At 39.2% G+C, this 21,220-nt stretch overlaps 1 protein-coding gene across 1 annotated transcript in view; it reads left to right on the top strand.

The window, feature by feature from the left end:
• Positions 1 to 17,824: 17,824 nt before the first annotated feature.
• Positions 17,825 to 21,220, top strand: part of slco4a1 (solute carrier organic anion transporter family, member 4A1) — a 33,117-nt gene continuing 29,721 nt past the window's right edge. The window contains exon 1 of the mRNA XM_004565502.6: positions 17,825 to 17,935. The gene's annotated coding sequence lies outside the window, so the exon portion shown is untranslated. The remainder of the gene's footprint in view (positions 17,936 to 21,220) is intronic.

The following is a 21,220-nucleotide window of genomic DNA, read 5'->3' as shown; positions in this document are numbered from 1 at the left end:
AAACTTAAACTGGGACAGGCTGTTTTACAGCTGGTCAAAAGTTTAGGACCACATGCCTTTAAAAGGCCAAATCTTTGCAAAAATGTGGATTCATTGTCATTTTCTGTCAGGTAGTCACACTGTCATGACGTTCTGATGGCAAAAGCAAAAAACGTTCCTTTTTGAACATGGTTGGCTTGTTGAACTGCATAAGTCAAAATGTAACCTTTTTTTTTCTCCTGCAAAAAAATGTAAACTTGATGGTCCTGATGGTTTCCAACGTTACTGGCATGACAAGCAGATCCCACCTGAGACGTTTTCTACGCGCCACAGTGGAGGGGGCGCCATAATGGTATGGGGTGCTTTTTCCTTCAGTGGAACAATGGAGCTTCAGGAGGTGCAGGGGTGTCAAAAAGCTGCTGTCCAGACATCTATGTCCAGATGTTGCAGAGAGCATCTCTCATGACTAAGGGCCCTCATCTGTGTGGTAACAACTGGGTTTTTCAACAGGACAACGCTATAGTTCACAATGCCCAAAGGACAAAGGACTTCTTCCAGGAGAATAACATCACTCTTTTGGATCATCCTGCGTGTTCCCCTGATCTAAATCCAACTAAGAATGGACAACAGTTCCAGACAGTAGACACCCTTCGTGTGGCCATCTTCACCACTTGGAGAAATGGTAAATGGCCTGCATTTGTATAGCGCTTTACACTACATTCAGTCATTCACCCATTCACACACACATTCACACACTGGCGATAGCAAGCTACATTGCAGCCACAGCTGCCCTGGGGCGCGCTGACAGAGGCGAGGCTGCCAGACACAGGCGCCACCGGGCCCTCTGACCACCACCAGTAGGCAAACACGGGGTTAGTATCTTGCCCAAGGATATTTGGCATGCAGCCAGGATGCAGCCTGGGATCGAACCACCGACCTTCTGATTAGTGGCTGACCTGCTCTGCCACCTGAGCTACAGCCACCCTAAATGTTCCCACTCACCTCATGGAAGTGCTTGCATGAAGTGATCAACAATAACAGCGGACCTATTCATTACCGAGTTCAAGTTTGGAACTTTGATTTCTGTTTTTTGGAGGGGTTGTCCTAAACTTTTTACCAGCTATAAAACAGCATGCTTCAGTTTAAGCGTTGCTTTTAATAAATTCCATGCACAAAAAATGTTTTGCCTTACTCCTATTTCTTCTTGTTGCATGTTGAAGCTCTACTTGGAACCTTTTTAAGATCCAACCATACAAAATATGATTTTTTGCCATTTGAAAAATGGCATTTTTCAAATGGTCTTAAACTTTTGATCAGGACTGTAATGTCAGGGTGAGTGGGATGAGCTGTGTGGCTAAAGCTAAACTGTACTGGGAACAAAGCTAAACTACAAAACAGCAAACATGAAGGAGAGTCAGCAGAGGCATATGGAGGTAGATAGCAGGGAGAACACATGGAATGAAGTACGGTAAATTCACAGACAGACCAGCAACTACATCAACAGAAGACACGACTTAAATACACACAGAAGAACACAGGGAGATTACACACAGGTGGGGAACACAGCTGGAAGTAATAAGGGCGAACGAGACAAGGGGAGAATTAAAACAGAACACGCTGACATCACACATGAACCACTGACCCAGAACCGTGACAGTACCCCCCCCCCCCCCCCCCCCCCCCCATGCTGCTGGCTCCCAACAGCCCTAAACAGATAACAGTACAACAAAACAGAGCACCGGGGCGGGCGGAGGGCGTCCAGGAAAGAGGAACAGAAACAACCAAAAGACAAGGAGCAAAAATCCAGGAACACAGGAAAACAGATCAAAACAAAACCAAACTAGATCTTGACATGAGTCCATGAAAAGTTCAGGGGGTTGACCCGGAGCTTGAAAGCACATGAGCCAAAAAAGTTCCGGGGACCGGCCGTGCGGACAGCAGCGGCGATGCAGGCAAAAAAAATCAGGAGGCCGGCCACGACGGCCATGATGTCCCATTAGAGGCCTGGAAGGCGGCCGGCAAAGGCAAGATGGAACAGACCATGCTGGATCTGACAGCAGTGTAGCAACCGCAGGACCAGACGAGGCAGGACCAGACGAGGCAGGACCAGGCGAGGCAGGACCAGGCAAGGCAGCTGCGGAACCAGATGACAGCGTGACAGCGTGGCAGCTGTGGAACCAGACGACAGCGTGGCAGCTGCGGAAGCAGACAACAGCATGGAGGTTGCAGGTGGTGATGCAGGTGGTGGCTGAACAGGCTCCCCAGAGCCGTCAGCAGACACGAGGATGTGCTGGCTGGGTCCTCCGGGTCCTCTTTGCAATGATAAGGAAGATTAAAACATAATCACTTGTGACTCATGATGTGCATTAAAGGGTTAAAAAACACTGTAAAAGCACACAGACGGTGTTATTTTCAGGGTAGTTGGTTATAATATTTCTCCATCGTCCTCTCAGTATCACACTGACAAGTTGCTTACCTTTCATACCTGGTCCTCTTTTACTCCTGTTACCTTACGGGACATCAGTGCTCTGCTTGGTCGAATGAAACTGACTTCAAGCCACCTTGATGTACTTCCTCCATCATTTTTCATTAGTGTGTTTGACTCTATTGGCCCCTGTATTCTGGAAATAATTAATACTTCTCTTTCCCAGCTATTTTAAACAAGCTATTGGTTAAAGAAACCAAATTTGGACCCATCTCTTCCAATCAGTTACAGGTCAATATCAAAATTGCCATTGGTGTCAAAGATCTTGGAAAAAACAGTTGCAGAACAACTTAACAACTTTTTGGAGAAGAACAATTTTCTGGACATTTTCCTGTGTGGTTTCCGCAAATTGCACTCTACTGAAACTGCTTTGCTTAAAGTGTCTAGTGACATTCTGATGGCAGCAGACACTGGAGAGTACACCATTCTGGTTATGTTGGATCTCAGCTCTGCTTTTGATACTGTTGATCACAGCATCATGATAAATAGGCTGAAGGACTTGTTTGGGATTACTGGTGTTGTTTTAAAATGGTTTATGTCGTATCGATCTGAGAGATCCTTTACTGTCTGTATGAATCATGTGTTGTCGGAAACATCAGTTCTGCCTTCTGGGGTACCTCAAGGATCTGTTTTAGGTCCTATTCTCTTTTTGCTGTATATACTCCCTCTAGGCCAAATTATCAGACGTTACAATAATATTTCATATCATCTCTATGCTGATGACATTCAGTTATACTGTTCTTTCAAAGCTTCTGAGTTTTATAAATTGTCTTGTTTAAATAATTGTGTGTCAGAAATCAAACAATGGTTAAATGACAATTTCCTTCAGTTAAATGCAGATAAAACAGAAACTTTGATTATTGCACCTGATCACATGCTCTCAGAAATTAGGCAGCATATCAGTTTTTTAGACCCTTCATTTCAGTCTCAGAAACTTGGGTGTTGATTGAGATGATTATTCATGCTTTTATCTCTTCTCGTTTGGATTATTGTAACGGTCTTTTTACGTGTCTCAACAAGTCAGCTCTGGATCGCCTTCAGTCTGTACAGAATGCAGCGGCAAGACTTTTAACTAGTACAAACAAGAGGTCACACATTATTCCAGTTTTGGCTTCTCTTTTCATTAGTTGCTAGTAAATTTTAGGGTTCATTTTAAAATTATAGTTGTAACTTTTAGAACTCTGCACAGTGAAGCTCCCTAGTATATCTCTGACCTGTTGAAACCTCATGCTTCATCCTGAGCACTTAGGTCTTCAGGTCAGAGGCTACTGGTGGTCCCAAGTACTAGGTTTAAAACACGTAGGGATCGGGCTTTTCAGGCACTGGCACCTAGGCTGTGGAACTCTCTGCTGTTGTCTTTACACTGTCTAGACTCTACTGACTCCTTTAAAAAGCAGCTGAAGACATTTTTATACAAACTGGCTTTTAATTAATTTTAACTTGTATGTCTGATCTTATTGTGAAGCACTTTGTGATTTTTATCTGTGAAAATGTAAATAAATTTTACTTACTTGCTTACTTACTAAAATGTTTTTTTGCTATTAATTATGCCACTTTTTTTTTCATTGTAAATAGCTGTGGTATACTTGGTAAGGCTGTAGAACTTAAAGAAATATACATACATATACATACATACTATTTTATCAAAAAGTCTGAGCTTGTCAATGTTAAGAAAAATCATCGGAATTTTTACAATAATTCTAACAATGTTTTGACATTTTGTTAAAATTAAAAGTACGGTACGTTTTGAGTAATTAATATACAGTTGTAAATTGTTAAGAAGATTGTCATTCATACAGAATTATTATGTAAATTGTAGGGTGATTAATTGTTACGGTGGCCCCTAGAGACAAAGCACTTGGAAACTCCAAAACACTTGCAAACTCCAAAACACATGCAAACTCCAAAGCACTTGGAAAATCCAAAACACTTGCAAACTCCAAAACACTTGCAAACTCCAAAACACTTGCAAACTCCAAAACACATGCAAACTCCAAAACACTTGCAAAATCCAAAACACTTGCAAACTCCAAAACACTTGCAAACTCCAAAACACAACGGAAGTGCTCCAGGACGCTAGGGGCAGTGTTGAGCTCGATTTGCAAAATAAACGGCAAGTTTGTCTGTATGGGACGGTCTAGTCTCCGTTGCGCTTCCCAGGTTGCCTAGCAACCATGATACTAACCACTCGAAATGTGTCATACAACTTTGTTTGACAGAAATGAAGGAGAACATATTTTGTTCATTTGTTTGTTTGTTTCTACAAGAGCTTTGTGTGATTTGATAAGTATCTGAGGCTGAGACCACAGGACAGTAAAACATGATTTTTGGGCTTCATTTCTGTACTGAACAGTTATTTCAAGATTAGTTAGTAAATAACAATTAGCTAATGTTGTTCATGAGACTAAAGTCATATCCCTTTGGTAATGTGAATATAATATGGCCAATATTATAGTTATTATATTATTCATTATTAGCTATTACAGCAGTGAACATGAACTCTGTGTCAAATACTGAGCCTCAGTACAGATTCAAGTTGCAGTTATTTATATGTCTTATCACCTTAAATCTTCACTCAAAGACAAGTATCTTTCACAGTGTATATATAGGTGTATCATATATAAGAGACAAATGTTGTTCCTTCAGTATGTTGGCTTACATATATTTATAAAAAGAAAATGTACAAGCTGTGATAACTGTTTCTGATAAAATGAAGAGTAGATTGATATATTGAATAGTCCTTTATTGTCATATGTCATAACTGCTTTAAGTCATACAGAATAGATATCAGAGCCTTAAACAGGCTGACTTCTGCTAAATGGGTCAAACTGGGCAGAAAGTCTACAAACACATAACATCCTTATAGAATATGATGTAACACTATAGATCAACTTACCTCAGAATATATAAAGCATATAAACAATTACAGCAATATGATGCAACAAACACAGCAGTACTACTAATCCAAAATACTCAAAGCTTCATAGAACTGGAACAAATATTTATTTTTAGGTCCATTCTGCTGCTGATACATACTTTAGGTTTCTGAATATTAAACTTGTTGCTGCCTTTCATAGTGTGTAACTTGAAGGCCCTGAGTACTTTCTCCCACACTGAAAACACTGGGAGGATAAAATTATTTGAACATTACCTAATAAGACTGATTCAGGACAGACAATTAGTGATTCTAAACTTTTCTAGCAGTCCTTCACAAACAGGGAACAGTCTGTCTATTCTCTCCATCTGTCAGCTGCTGCTGGCTCTTCCTCCTCCTCTTCCTCACACACTGTTGAGTTTGTCCTGGTGGATCATCAGGGGTGCAAAGCCTCACAGATGATGTGCAGCAGTGGGTCCCTCAGTCTGTCCTCACTCTGGACACTTGCAGTTGTCACACATGGAAATCAAATGTGTGATAAGCTGCAAGACTCAAACACAAGTGTAACTTATAAATACATGTTCATACTTTTATTACACAATTCGAGAGAAAGAAAAAGAGAGAGAGTGCAGGACAGATAGACAGGTGAGTCAGGAGTCTCAGGTGTATACACTGCTACAAAACAGCACAAGAGAAGGAGGATTTAGTGTTTGTGTTATTACGAAACAAGAAGAGTTCCCAGATGGTACAGTGGACACATGTGTGACTCCTGTGATTAAAGCATCTTTCTTTCAGCTTAACGAGTGAACCATCAGCTCGTTCAAACACACGTTAAAGTCCGTTTTAACCGAACAGAGGCAGCAATATAACATAGCTAACATTAACAGTGCAGTGGATCCTGCTTGTGCCGTGATATTCAGGACTGCAAACCGAGCAGCATCACTGACTTTCAGCCTGTTGTGTTTGTGGATATATGACTGACTTTAATTATCCATAAAATCATCACATTCTCTGTAAGATTAAAGTCAACTATTGAACGGTGTATAAAGTAAAGGCTTTAAAACCAAGTTAGTACAAACATCGCTAATGCCACATAACTTTCCCGACATGTGGCCAACAGTAATGTTTTAATGTTCTTCATTATAAAAACATTTGCGCATAAATAAGTGGCATAATATTCAGTACTTACTTCTGAAAGTTTGCTCTTCGGTGGTTCCTCTTCCACCGTTTTTTTCGGCTAAATTATCCACACCACCGCCGCGCTATGAAATCTGGGATATGTTGGGCCCATCCTTAAAATTCAGGGAAATTAAGGACGCATTTGAGGGCCGCATTTCGAGCAGCCTTTGAATTGGGACAGCCTTCGTCGTGTCGCTGTGACGTAATCGGCCTTAAAATGCGGTCTTTAAGGCTGCAGACCCTGAATTGGGATACAGCCCAAATCCGGTCATTGGCACTTCCTGGCTTGTGTAGTTACTAGGTAACAAAAGCTCAACACTGCCCCTACACTGTTAGAAAATCCTCCGTCAAAATACGGGAAATGTCCTGGTAATTTTCTGCCAGTACATTTTCTGTTTTTCTACGGACTATTTACAGTAATTTCCTTCAACCCACAACACGGATGATTCCGTAAATTCACAGTATATTCTCCGTACCATTCACGGACAGTTTTGTTATTTCTAATACGGATAATTCCGTAAATTCACAGTATATTCTCCGTACCATTCACGGACAGTTTTGTTATTTCTAATACAGACAATTCCGTAAATTTAAAGTATGGAGAGTTCTCCAAAACCCTTACACCCCTCCCCCTCCAAAACCAAACAAACAAAAAAAACAAAATCATATTCCAAGGATTTAATAATTTCCATGGGTGCTTAAAACGACAATACATTAAGATACATAAATATTACATAATGAACAGAGCTTCAAAATAGCACCGCTATGGACATTTATATCACAAATTCAGTTTCAGTCTGATGTTTCTGAATAACATGGATACATAAATAACAGCTGTAAATGGCAAATTACTTCAGTAGAAGAAAATCAAGCCCCTGCCATTGGTAAAAATGTAATTAAACCTATTTAAACAAGTCAATGAAGACCAATAATCTGAAACAATCAACAATGTGCAAAACAATGTTTTACAAAGATGCACTTTAAACAATAAAAGAAATGTTATGTGAATGTTTTAATACAAGGTACAAATTTCAAGAAATAACCACCAGTAGCTCTAAACCAATACAAATGCTATAGTGGTTTCATTGTGAACATTTACTACAAACAGATCTCTTATGCTATGTTTTACCAATGCAAAACATGGGAATTTCATCTAGCATTGTTTATAAAATTGCATTTTTTTGTCCATTTCAAAAAGCTGTTTAATTCTTGCTTGCTATTCAATATGAAACTTCAAATATATGATGTACAGTTTAGGGAGATAGCAAGCATGAAGGAGAGAAGACCGAGTTCCATGTGTACGTGAGTGCATCCTCTCAGTACCTTTGTCCATTTGAATAACCTACTAAAAGCAGCCCAAAAAGTTCCAGTTTGATTTCCAGTTTCATTTCAAATTTTCCAGGGATTTTCAAAGTTGTTGAGTTCAGACAGGAACTTGAGCAGTCTCGGTGGAACGTGTAGTTGCTTCATTCCCTTCATCTCAGCCTTTGACCCTCGTTCTGGATTTATTCCCAGGAACACTCTTTAGGAAATAGAAAATAGTTTTTGATTACACACTCATAAAATATGAATGAAAACTACAGGCTAATGTATAGGCTAAGCTACATACTTAGGAACTACATACTTAGGGAAGATAGTAACTTTAATCACCGCCGTGCTCTGTGTCAGTTTAAGTTTGCCATACAAAAAAAAAAAAAAAAAAAAAAAAACGCCCACAGGATTATTTGTTTATCCATTTTAAAACCTATCAAAAATCATACCCAAATTTCATACATGCGTGACAGCGTGAGAAGGAAGAGTCAAATTACTGATTGCAAGAATTGCTTGAGGGGTCAAAATTACCAAAGCAGCTAACTCCAGTCTTCTTTTCATTAAGATGAAAGAAACTGATCCTCCACAGAACTTAATGTTGTCAAGACAGTTCAGCAGAAACTCTTGATCTCTGCAGTCAAGTTTGATGGGCATATAAACCTGGATGCCATACAATCTGAAGACTTAGAAGACAATTCCCAAAAGACAAGCCTCCCCAGACGCACTGTGAAAATGGTCATGCCATGGAAACTAAACAAAAACCTAAACTGGAAGAAACTAAACTATGACAACTGTGACTCGAAATGGAGGAAGGAACACAGACAACCTGACAAAGACTGAATGAAAACACAGACTAAATACCCACAGGAGGTGATCAGGGGAAGTGGAAACAATATTAATAATCCAGAATTGAATCCAAAATCCTGCTCCTCACATACAAGGTCTTAAATAATCAGGCCCCATCTTATCTTAATGACCTTGTAGTACCATATCACCCTATTAGAGCGCTCCGCTCTCACTCTGCAGGCCTACTTGTTGTTCCTAGAGTATTTAAAAGTAGAATGGGAGGGAGAGCCTTCAGTTTTCAGGCCCCTCTTCTGTGGAACCAGCTTCCAGTTTGGATTCAGGAGACAGACACTATCTCTACTTTTAAGATCAGGCTTCAAACTTGGAACACCAGCATACTTGATGATGTCACAGGTACAGAGTTTTTACTGCCGTCCCCTCTTAATTTAACTGTGATTAATATGTTATGAAGCTTAATTTTAATCTCAGCCAAACCGATTTACTCAGGAACAAATAAAACACTGAAATAAACCAAACATTAACATTTCGAAGTTATCTAAGAGACTTCTATACCATTTTTAACCTGAGTAGTTAAAGACTGCGGGGGGAGGAGGGGGAAGGGGTGTGTGTGGCTGGGAGTCTGCTGTTCTTGCTGGCTCTAGTAATCCTCGACCTCCCAGCTGGTGGGAAACAGATGTCTCCGAAAACATCGGAGAATATTTGGAAATCTGGTATCTTGATAAATCGAGCAGATATTTGAAGCTTACACAGCTACATTCTCGCTTGAAAATAACTTGAAAGTTTGTTTTGTGACCCAGAAAGATTAAGTTTTTAGCCATTCTCCTCCACCATTGCTGCGTTTGGGTTTTGGACCAAATGCATTCTGGGATATTTAGCTGTACGAAGTGCACACAAGTCACCACCGATGCATGCTCGATAAAACAGGTGGAGCAAGAACCCATATGGGAATTTTTCGTAACTTGAAAAGAACTTGACACTTTTGCAACATAAGAAATCACAAATACAAAAATAAACTCAAAATGCTGGGTCACAGACGCAGCCCCTGACTTGTCTGTCATAGGGTTCTGCGACATGACAACAATCTCATATCCCGATATAAGACATTTATCGTCCTGTCAACGATATAAATCACAAAAATGTAATATTTTATGTAAATTCTGTGAATCTCGGGCAACTCGACTTGCGTGAAGTGTTTCCAGCTGGGCGTCCTTTACCTGGAGTCGAGTGTTTTAACCGTTGCATGAAACTATACATTTTTAGACAAGTTGTAACGGCCACCATTTTCTTTCAAAGTTTGAGTCTAAGGTTTATTTTTTAGCACCTGACGGCTCTTTTTTTTTTTTTCTTCTCATCTGTAAACTCTCTGCTTACACTTCACGTGATTCGGTTTATTTTGAAAAGTCTCAACAGGATCTTGAGCTTTATTGTGGAAGGTTTACGTGGAAAACAAACAAATGGACAGCAGAGCCACACAGTGGTTTTACCGTCATTGTTGCTAACGACAACACGTAAAAACAGGCGTTTGTCCGTCCATGGTGTGGTTATATTAAATATAAGAGAAAACTTTAAGAAATTAATATCTCCGCTACAGTGACCATCAAAACGATGAAAAAATATTGCTGTAAACAGTTTATTTTATGACACCACAAAACAAACGATAGAGTAATAGGAAACAACAGATGTTTTTGTATTGTCATCCGATATATCCAACAACCCTAGTCTGTCACATATGCTCTGTGTGAACCTGAGCACATGAAACTGTGGTGTACCTGCCAGGTATGTTGTTCTATAAAGACATCAGACCCTTGTGCTATCCTCAAAGATTACATTTCTAACAGTTTGTTCAGAATCTCCAAGACTGTATCATATACGATGCTGCTCAACCAGTGAAAAATCAAAGTGCTTACCTTTGAATGAACTCCAGGGTAAGTGACATCTCTTTTGGGTATTTTATGTTCAAGACATAAAACAAAGCAAAAGGGGAGTTGATGTGGTCGTTTACAATTTCTTGGTCAACAGCTACCTTGAAGTGCAAACACAATTGCAAGAACAATCATGCCACTGTGCGATGTGTTCACTGCAACAGATACACATGTGGTAAATGCAGACTACAGATACCATGGCAGTGCCAGGATTGTGAGTGATTGCTGAAAATGTTGAAATGTACTCACTCACTTTTTATAATTATTTGTAAAAATGTGTACAAATGGTTGATTTTTTGTACTGTTTTTATCAATAAATCTCAGCAACAAAGGACATACACCCATGTGTGTTGATTTCTCCCTAAGATGGCAAACTGAAACACTCCAAGTTGGTGACTTGTGGAGATTTGTTTCCCTGGATGATTGAGAATGCATCAAGATGAAACACAAAAGGAAGCTCACCGCTTTTAGCAGCTCCCCCACCCCCTCATCCACACACCCCCACTCCCCTCCCTCCAGAATTCCCAGGTAACAACCCAATTTACATATGAATGACTAGCCAATTTAGCTTCCACTTGCCTGAAGCTAAAGCTTAGCTAAAAGCCTACCAGCCATTTGGCTGCTCTCCGGGTTTTAAAGGTAGAAAAGCCAAATGGCAGTCCGTGGTGATGTAAGTGCTCATCCACTATTTTGTTTACAGCAGTTCCTTTGTTTATAGTTGCACGTTGGATGCAATATGTTTCAGCCATCAGTTTTCGAACAGATGATTCCTGAAGACGGTCAGTGTTGAAGGCTCTTTTTTAACTCATCTTGCCTAATTTCTAGTTCTTCTGTGTCCTCAACTGCAGGCTGCCACTCAACACATCCATACCAATCTGAACATGTAGGCTTCTTCTTTCTGGCTTCATCATCTGCCATTTTCTTTGCTGAGCAGACCGTTAATGGCCTCCTAACATTTTCAACTCTGTTTTCTAGCTGTATAAACAAAGACTCATATCCTGTTCCAATGACTTTAGTTCCACTGAGCTCTCTGTCTTGAAAAGAGAAGGGATATTCCTGCACAATCTGCCTTGCAATCTCTCGCAGCTTTGCTCTTCCTGGTCGTATGTTTTCTTTACAGAGGACATCATCAATAATAACACGAACAAGTTCTCTTCTCTCCTTAGGCTTTGGTCTCTTCTTTTCCCTCAACGCAAGCATGAGGTTGGGAGGCATTTTGTGCCATGGTACAGCATATGGCTCACAGGGTAAGGAATAATCCATGGGACCAGGAGTTAGAGATGATGTTTGGGGAAGTTTGTCACTCTGTGGCAAAGGTCTTGAAATGGAGACCAATCCAACTTGTTGCTCTATGAAATACACAAATTAATATTAGCTCAGTTTTTAAAGTTACTCACACACATAATTTTAGTCTCAACAATCTGGGGAAGGTATACACAAATCTATTCATAACTTTGCTTTGGTAGCAGCATTTCCTTTGGAAAAAGAATTGCACACACACCCCAAGACTTACCGACACTGAAGGCCTGAATCAGTCTTCGACACTGAATGGGTGGTAGAATTCCATCGACGTCCTCAATCCTGACAAAGTTAAGGTCATCTACACTGTTTACTCCAATCACTTCCAGTCGAGCCATGAGTAAATCCATGAGATCATTGCTGAGCAATGGCATAGCTTTTTTAACCAACTCTTTTACTAGCTCCATAGTGGCATATGCTTAAGCGGGAGGAGGGACCTTGCACCTTTCTGATAAAAGGAAAGGGGAGAAAAATCACCAAGCTGGTCAATATTTTTGCAAATGAGCTTATCAGAACAAATTTTCTCAAGTTCATAGACCCCAAGCTCAGGCACCCAGCTGGCATTTTTCTCCCTCAGCAAAAGAAGGACAGTTGTTTCATTTTTAATAACAATGCTTACTATTTGTCCTAACTGTAGCTGTCTCTTGGTGTATCTCATTAGGACAAGGAAACCATTCTCATATGAAGTACCCCTGACTTTAACTTTATCTGTCACAACTGAGTTACTTGAGGTAACTTCAAAGTCTGCAACTGCCGCTCTTATGCCACCGTCATACAGATCTGGATAAAATGTAGTTGAGTTGAAAACCTGAACCTGTGGACTGAACAGGCCACCATGACTCTGATAAGCCTGGTACAACTGATGTCTATCAGCAAGAGACTTGGTCACATTTTTGAAGTTTTTACTTGACCTGATGCACCTTTTGAAATAACTATGCTTGCTTTCAAAGCGCATAGTCCACGTATGTATGAGTGGACCAAACTGTAAACTCAAATCAGCATAGTGAAGCAGATAGTGGTGTTTTGGTCTGAGATTTACATGTGGGAATAACTCCTGCCTCATTTCCACATACTCTTCGACGAGTACCTTCATGTATGCAATCTGCGACTCTGATAGCATAGGTGCACAGACAAATTCAACCAGCTCCCTCAGAAGAAGTATAAGCAGCCATACAGCATTGTCAGCATCTTTAATTCTGTCATGCACCAAAATGGGTAAAAACCTCAACAGCCACCTGTTCTGGGCTGCATGGCCTCCAAGCTTTATTCCCTTGTTGGAAATGGCATTTGGTTTGTCACCACTTTCACCAGAAAAAGATCCAAGTCTGTCATTTAGTGACTCATAGCTGAACCACTTTTTTGTTTTTATTAGGAACTGCAAACATAGTGCTATGTCATAGTCAACAACACCTTCAAAAAGGTCATGTGCCAGACATGGTGGCAGTCCAGGCTGACAAACATGAAAGTTAGATAATCTGTTGAAAACACTGTTGCCTTTAATTCCATGATGCATTGTTACATCAGGGTGACTCTCCAAAAAATCCAGAGACTCGTTATATCCAACAGGATCTCTATGCATGGCAACTGTGAGTGAGTTAGACCTAAAGTCATCTTTTGTAACAAGACAATATCTACAGAAATACTCACAAGAGCTGAAATTTTCTGTAAACCCACCAATCATGTGGGAGCCCAGGTTATCTCCCATTATGCATGCAACAGTACCAGTATACAGCTTGCCCTCAAAAGATATGCCTTTTAACTCCAGCTCACACAAGTCTGACACAAGTTTACTGAAAACTTTATCCACACCAAAATATTTGCAGTCTTTCTCTAAACAGAGCAGTACCAACTGTATTTGGTCAATAGCTGATCTGTGGTGTGTACATAAATTTCCCAAGGTTAAGTAGACAGCTAAAATTTTGTGCTTTCGTTTGGCAGATCCAAGAGGGTTGGCCACCTCAAAGGAATCTTGAAAAAGCATCACCTTTAAAGAATCTGGATCTGAAGAAAACATGGCATTAGATTTAATGACATGCCCATCTGTAATATCACAGATTGCACCATCAGCAGCAGAAACAGAATTAAAACTCTGTTGAACTGCATTTCCCTCTTTCAGCAATGCAGTGAGGCTTTCCAGAACTGGAATGTAATGATAATGCCTCTTCTGCCCATTATCATTGTACCCAAGCTTGACTTCCACAGGGTGAACATAGTTATAGTGTGCCTTGTAATACTGCACCCTTCTATGGTGTGTAGATAATGAACCATTTTCATTCAAGGTTTCGTACATAGGACTCTGCTTGTAAACAGTTTGCTTAAGACATCTTAATGTCTCAGCTGGAACACCATACTGTTCAAGTTCTTGAGACAAAACATCCATTGTGTACTCCTGCTGAATATCCTGAAGGGTTTTCATTTCATTTGCAATCCCTGTAATTGTAGATGCTGGAACTAAACACTTTGCCTGCAATCTCAAGAAAAACAAAGCTAGATTTGTTGTATAGGCATCTTGAATGTTATGATTCGCAACATCAGTGCTTTGGGCTGCATCAGTCACATCAGTGTTTTCAGTAACATTTTCTGTTACATGTGCTCCTTCACCTAGTAAGGGCTGTCCAACTTCACATATATGTGCAGGTGCTATCTGGGTGACAGTCCACCCTCTATGACACCTGGAAATGTGAGATGAAAAGGATGTCTTTACATTAAAAGTTTTTGCACAATTACCAAAAGGGCAAGTTACACTTAAACCCTCTTGTATGTGACCACTTAAGTGAGTCACAAGCCTTTTAACATCTGCATATTCTCTGTTGCAAAAATTCAACAAACACTTTAGCTGCACAGACACATTTCTGTTCCAGGTTTGTCTGGTACTTGTATCTTTGTGTGTCCGTGACATATGAACAGCAAGGCAGCTGTATGAGGAAAATCTTCTGCCACAATCTTTATGGCCACACGAAAAAAATACATTGTTAATGTGTCTGTGTGATCTGCAGTGTTTCAGGTATTCAGTCAAAGAGATGCACTTAAATCCACAAACATTGCAAGTCAACATAACTGAATAAGGATGCACCAATCAGATATCATTCTGATCCAAACACTAAGAGATGGAACAAATAGTCATTGTAATATGTCAAACTACAAGCCAATACATTTAATTCAAGCCTGTTTCAGTGTTTAACTTGCCACATTTCAGTGGCAGCTAGTGCGAGTTTCCCTCCTCCCCGCTCTCACTTACACCGGAGCTCAAAATGATAGCTTCCTTTTCAGTTTCCAAAGGTAACAAGCTCACATGGCCTTGTTCCAGTTCTGCCAATGTTTGTTGTTGCAAAAATCATTTAAGGCACCCACTCCACAGATCACAGCTGTCCTATGGAGAAAAAAAAAATTCAAGATCTTGAAAGAGCATGTTTTTACTTAAAAGGAACTTTACCTTTTTATTCAATTATTAATATCCTCAGTTTAAATTTTTTACCAAATTAACTAGATAAGCACCAAGTTAAAAAGCATACCAAAGTTAATTAAATGGTGTCATTAATAAATGCAGTCAGTCAATATAAAACCAAGCTTCATATGGGCTAAAAACCAACCAACCAACCAAAAAAGACACACACACAAAAAAAAAACAAACCCAGTGCAATCTGTAAGTAAAAAAATAAAATAAAAAAAAATCTATGCATTAAAAAATGGATATTTACTCTTCCTACTTTTCACAATAAAAGTCCTGCACAGTCATTGCTGTACTCTGGTTATATGACATGTGACTATTGTGGTTATATCAGTTTTGGACAAGTATCAGATTTCATTTTTTAATTTCTTTATACATTAAGGAATATACTATTTTCCCTTTTCTCTTAAAAACATCTGTTAAGCTAAAATTGTGTCATTAAGAAAAAGCATGGGTTACAAAAAACAAAACATTTGTTCTATTTAACAAAATAAAATGCAGAAATAAGTGTACAATATTAGCTTTCCCACTGCTAGTGAAAACTGTTTTCTTTCCAAATAAATCTCTCACTGAACTAACACAGCTAATCCCCCAGCATGTTTGTACTCTATTGTTACCTCGGAACCGTGGTAAAGAGACCTCTGGCTAAAACGTCGGTTCCGTGTCGGGCTCGTAGCTGGTAATTACCTTTACTGTCTGGGTCAACTTTGCTAGCTAGACAGAGAGAGGCGCTGAAGAGCTGCTACAACGGAACTTTCTTGTTTCGGAGGCGGCGAACACAGTGTACAGTCGAGTCTTCACAGCCTACTTACAACTGGGCTCGTTTTTGGCTGCAGTGGTTATTATTGTAATTATATGCTTTCATCTTCTGTTTCTCGTCGGTAACAACTAGTACTTATCGACTCTCCTCTTTCTCCCTTCCTCGCGCTCACTGACGCGCGCACACACACAACGGGAGGGGCAGTCCCACACATTCAAGCACAGACTACACCCCCCATCGGGCTATGTTCTTAAAGGGCTATGCTTGTAACACTCTGCTAATATTGTCTTCATGTTAAATAATTTTTTGAATAATGTTTTTTTTAAAAAAAATATTTAAACGTCACGCCAATATGGGCCGTAAGTAAAGGTGACGCGAGCTGCGAGTTTGAGACCCCTGACACACCTTAATGCAAGGTGCATTTCCCCAGAAACATGTCAGTTGACGGAGCTAGCAAACATTGTGATTGGCCTTTTAAGCACAGTCTATTTTCTGCTTTTTCCCCCGCAGAGTCTTTAAATTCATCACCAAGCGGATAACAAATTATTCCTCATCTTGGGAATATTGTTTGCACCAACTGTAATCTCCAACTAACCAAGCATATCAAACTCCCATTAACTCATTAGTTAGCTAGAAGGCCTACATTTAGCAAAGCATAAACCATACGATACAGGGAATAAACTTACTCATACCATAAGCATTTATTTATACGAATATCTGTCAAATAAAAACTGGTGATTATATAGTGAAACTCTGCCTAACAGCCAAACAAGCGCCATACACCAATAGAATTAAATATAAATTATTGTTACTTCAAGATTACTCAGCAAATTCTTCGATGTGGCAGACACGAACTGACCATTATTAGGACAATTTTCAACAAAAAACACGTAAAATTAAGTCTTTTAAGATATACATTTTAAAATGTGAAATACATATTGGATATTTACCTGAGAAAGATGCAAAATTGTCTCCAAATCCCTGCGCATGAAGATGGCTGCCTTGATTGTAAATTTTCCCGCTTCTTGTCGATTCTTACTCCCAGAATGCAATGCATAATTAAAGAAATACGGAAAAAAACCTGTGAAAAATCAAAACGGAAAATTCCTTCATAGAAAAACGGTAGATTGTACAGTATTTTTACGGATTTTTTTTACAGTGTAGCGTTCCTGGAGCACTTCCGTTGTGCGTTGGAATTTGCATGTGGTTTGGGGTTTGCATGTGTTTTGGAGTTTGCAAGTGTTTTGGAGTTTGCAATTATTTTGGAGTTTGTACGTGCTTTGTCTCTAGGGGCCACCATAAATTGTAGATAATGTTACAGATTTTTCCTGTTGTTTTCAAAGACAATGTGCCATATTACTGTAAATTAATATATTTTCAACTAATTAGCAGTGTAAAAATAACTGCAAATCACTGTTTCTCAATTTACAGAAATGTAATATACATATTACAATCATTTACTCTTTTTGATTTAATGTTAATTTACCGTTGCCATTTTACAGTTATTTACTGTAATTTTTACATACATATCTTACAGTGATATTTTACACAATTTAATACTAAACGGAAGAAGACAAGAAATGAATAAACATGCATGCGTAATCGTAATATACTCTATTTTTGCTCATATGTGTGTATTTGTTCATTTATTAATTAATTTATTTTATTTTATTTTTAATGGCGGCACCGATCATCCTCCATACTAAAAGTGGCCACACCGCGATTAAATCCCGCTACCTCCATAAAAGAGGATCGCTAAGCAGCAGCACTGCAGTCAGTGCACCACATCTGCAGCTAGTTTTTCAGCACACGAGACTGTAGACAGAAGATTATATGGGAAGAAGTGAACTAATAAGCGCTGATTTACAAGGTAAGCGTGCCTATTTTCATACACCGGTGTCGACTATATGGCGGGGACTGCCGCTCAGCATCAGCAGCAGTGATATCCCTGTATCCACATGTCCGAAGCTAAAATGATGGCAAGAAATGCATTTAGTTTGCAATCTACAACATGTTCATATAGCAATACGAGAACATTCCACACATTCTCTGTTTTTTAGGGTTTTTTGAGCAATCCATAAACTAAAATGAACAAATGGCTTTTTAATCAGTCGCATTTGGTCTCATTCATCCTTCACATGCTCTGTCACTGAATTCTGCACTGTAGCAAATAGCCTACTGTAATATATAGATGCGCTTTCAATGTCCACAGAGCCAATCATTCAAAATAAATCAGCAAATCATTAATGCGGATACGTTTTTGAATTGTCAGCCATCAAAAAGCATTCCCCTCACATATACGTCGCTCCCACGTGTCTTTCATTTAATGAAAAATGCGCCGATTTGGCTGATTATTGCAAGACAAGCATCTTCCGGTGGGTTTGTTTGCCTTGAGTGCCTTTCTTAGAAGCATGTGTAGACAGTGTGAGTCACCATTTATAGTCCTATGTGTATTCGCCTACGCTTTGTTTCCTGTGAGGCTACAAGATCTGCTTTAGCCAGACATCCGAACACACGCACACACACACACACACACACACACCTGCGGTACAGGCGGAAAGAGTGCGTTTCAAGAGCTTGTGTGATGCAGACATGCAACACGGGAAGTCCGTATAGGGAGGCAATTTGATTATTTTATCAAAGACAGATTGGTGTAGGTGTATTGGGTCATGTTTTAATGCATACAATCTTTATTAAGGTGTAGGGAAATCTACAAAAATAACTGTTACGTTTTACATTGCCTATTGAGTCCAAGAAGCTTTTTAATAATAATAATAACAACAAGAGTAATAATAACAATAATAATGACATGAAGGAATGCACAATGAAACTTTTTATGATGAATGACATAGGATGAAGACAAATCACATGAAAAATTTAAAAATGTGAGCTAATTTCTCTGCTTAAGTCTTGTTTCGACTGTGAGAGTGTGTTTGTCCTTTGCCTGCTCTCACTGTGACACATATGCATGTTGCTTGTGGATTATGTTGCTCCAAAGTAGTATCCACACAGTGAGCAGCAAGCACTGATGTTGTGATCAGAAGCGTTCAATGACTTCAAGTGACAGCTGGCAATACAAAGTGGGCAGATCCTGTGTTAATTTATTTATTTTTTTAATTTGAGGAAAGCGATTTAAGCAGCTACCAATGGCCATGAAGAATATCGCTGACTGAAACATGACACAATTCAGACTGTATTAAAGGCAACTCAGGCAATCACAGCTTAGAATGTCTATTAGTTTCAGTTACCATCTCAGTTGGACTTTTCATTTCATTTATAGCCATTTATCCATCCGTCTGTTAGTGTTGCTGAGTAAACTGTGGCCAGGAAGGGATTGATATGATCAGCAGCGATACTCAGGTAGGTTGTGACCTTTAAATGATCCCCACAATTAACCACATAGACCTTTTTGGAAGCTGTCAGTCTGGTTGCTCAATAGACTGTTACTGACACACTCTCTCAAGAAGTGTGTGGCACGTTATCTGTCATGTTCGTAGTACAGTCCCCATAGTCATTTCTTCTAATTTTGACTTGATAATGTGGTGATTCTAGGAATCAGCAGATAGATAAGAGCCAAAAGTAATAACTTAGTAGAACTGCCAAAGTTTTAATGTGAGAAATTCCCTCTTGACTTTGTGATAATTAAAGTGCTGCCTGCTTGTCATCCAGATGACAAAAGGTTCATCCACTGAGAAAGCCAATGATATATGTTAAAGATGTCTAACTTTCCAAATTTTGGAAAGGTTTTGTAGACAATTTCTTGGTTAAATTCCCATTTAGCAGCCTCCATCACAAATCTTTTTTTAGACTTCTGAAGTGATAAGGTTGATTACTCGCCCAGTATACTATAAATAAGGCGTACAATGAACTATAAGCAATGTGTTTCTGGGTATCTAGTAGAGTCCTAGAAAAAAAATATGGAGCTGAAAATCAGCATACTAGGTCACATAATATAATGTTTAGTGATATTTAGGAAAGTATATTCCCTAAAATATCAAGTCTTTTACTTAAGTGTCTTAATTCTGCAACATGAAGGTTTTTCTCTTCATTACAGGACAGAATAGCTCTGATGTGGAATCCCTATTCTGCATATTGCCTGGTTAAGACCCAGCTGACAGAAAGAGTGTTATGAAGTCACTGGCACTTTGTGTAGGAAATTATGAATGTGATTTTATACACAGCTCCAGTATTAGATCACTTGTTGTCAAGTTAATATTCCTTGGCACATGCTTTAAGATGTTCCTCCTTTCAGTTTCACTTTGATAGCCGATCAGATTTGTATCACAGTAGACATTATTTTCATGTGGACACTGTTCTGTACATTTTAAAACATTGCATTCTAGTTCAGAGCTTATCAGAAGTAAAGTCATAATGTTCGTGTGTGTCTAGGCTTTGACTGCTGACTTAGTTTCTGCCAAACCACAACAGACCTATAAGCACTTCTCATCAAAGCTTGCACCTTCTCTGCACGTCTGTGTTTCTTACACGTTAGCACAACAGAAACAAGCTGTTTGCTGATGTCTCGTGTCAGTTATTTAATCTGTTAACACAGCTGTTTTACAGTGCAGTTTGAATGATGTACAATGTAAAGTCATAGAGTGTACCAAATGTGGAACATGACATTTTGCTTAATAACAGCACAGTGGTTTCACAGGGAGTTCAGCCTCTGTGCTGATGAGCGTGTTGCAGAACTAATGCAGCTTAATTTAACAAGATTGTCCGACCCAGTTCACAGAAACAGATGGGGCCAGATCAGGACCTTAATCCTAACCCCGTGATAAAATATCAAACTTTTGTTATTTTTGTTCTCCAAAGTGTTGGCTATTATGAGGCAAGAAAAGTAATTATTGTAACTAACACACACATTTTTTTGTATATGTATTTAAGCACTTTTTGCTTGTCTTCCACACATATTGACACAGCAAGTGTTCAGAGCTTGGGTTGGGGTCATCGCAGATGACAGTTTAGACCTCAGAGGATTAATTACCATCTCTATTTCTGGCTCTTCTTGCCTCTCATTAGTCTTATTTTTATCACACCCCCTTCACCATAATTGCTTTGTAGTTTCTTTAAAAAAACTAATTATAACATAGATATTAGTATTAGTAGCATAGTATATGAATGTATTTGTCCAAAACAATACAGCAAATTTAAT

Source organism: Maylandia zebra, linkage group LG20 (genome assembly GCF_041146795.1).
Source record: "Maylandia zebra isolate NMK-2024a linkage group LG20, Mzebra_GT3a, whole genome shotgun sequence".
Taxonomy (NCBI): Eukaryota; Metazoa; Chordata; class Actinopteri; order Cichliformes; family Cichlidae; genus Maylandia; species Maylandia zebra.
This window is presented reverse-complemented; position numbering and strand designations above follow the sequence as displayed.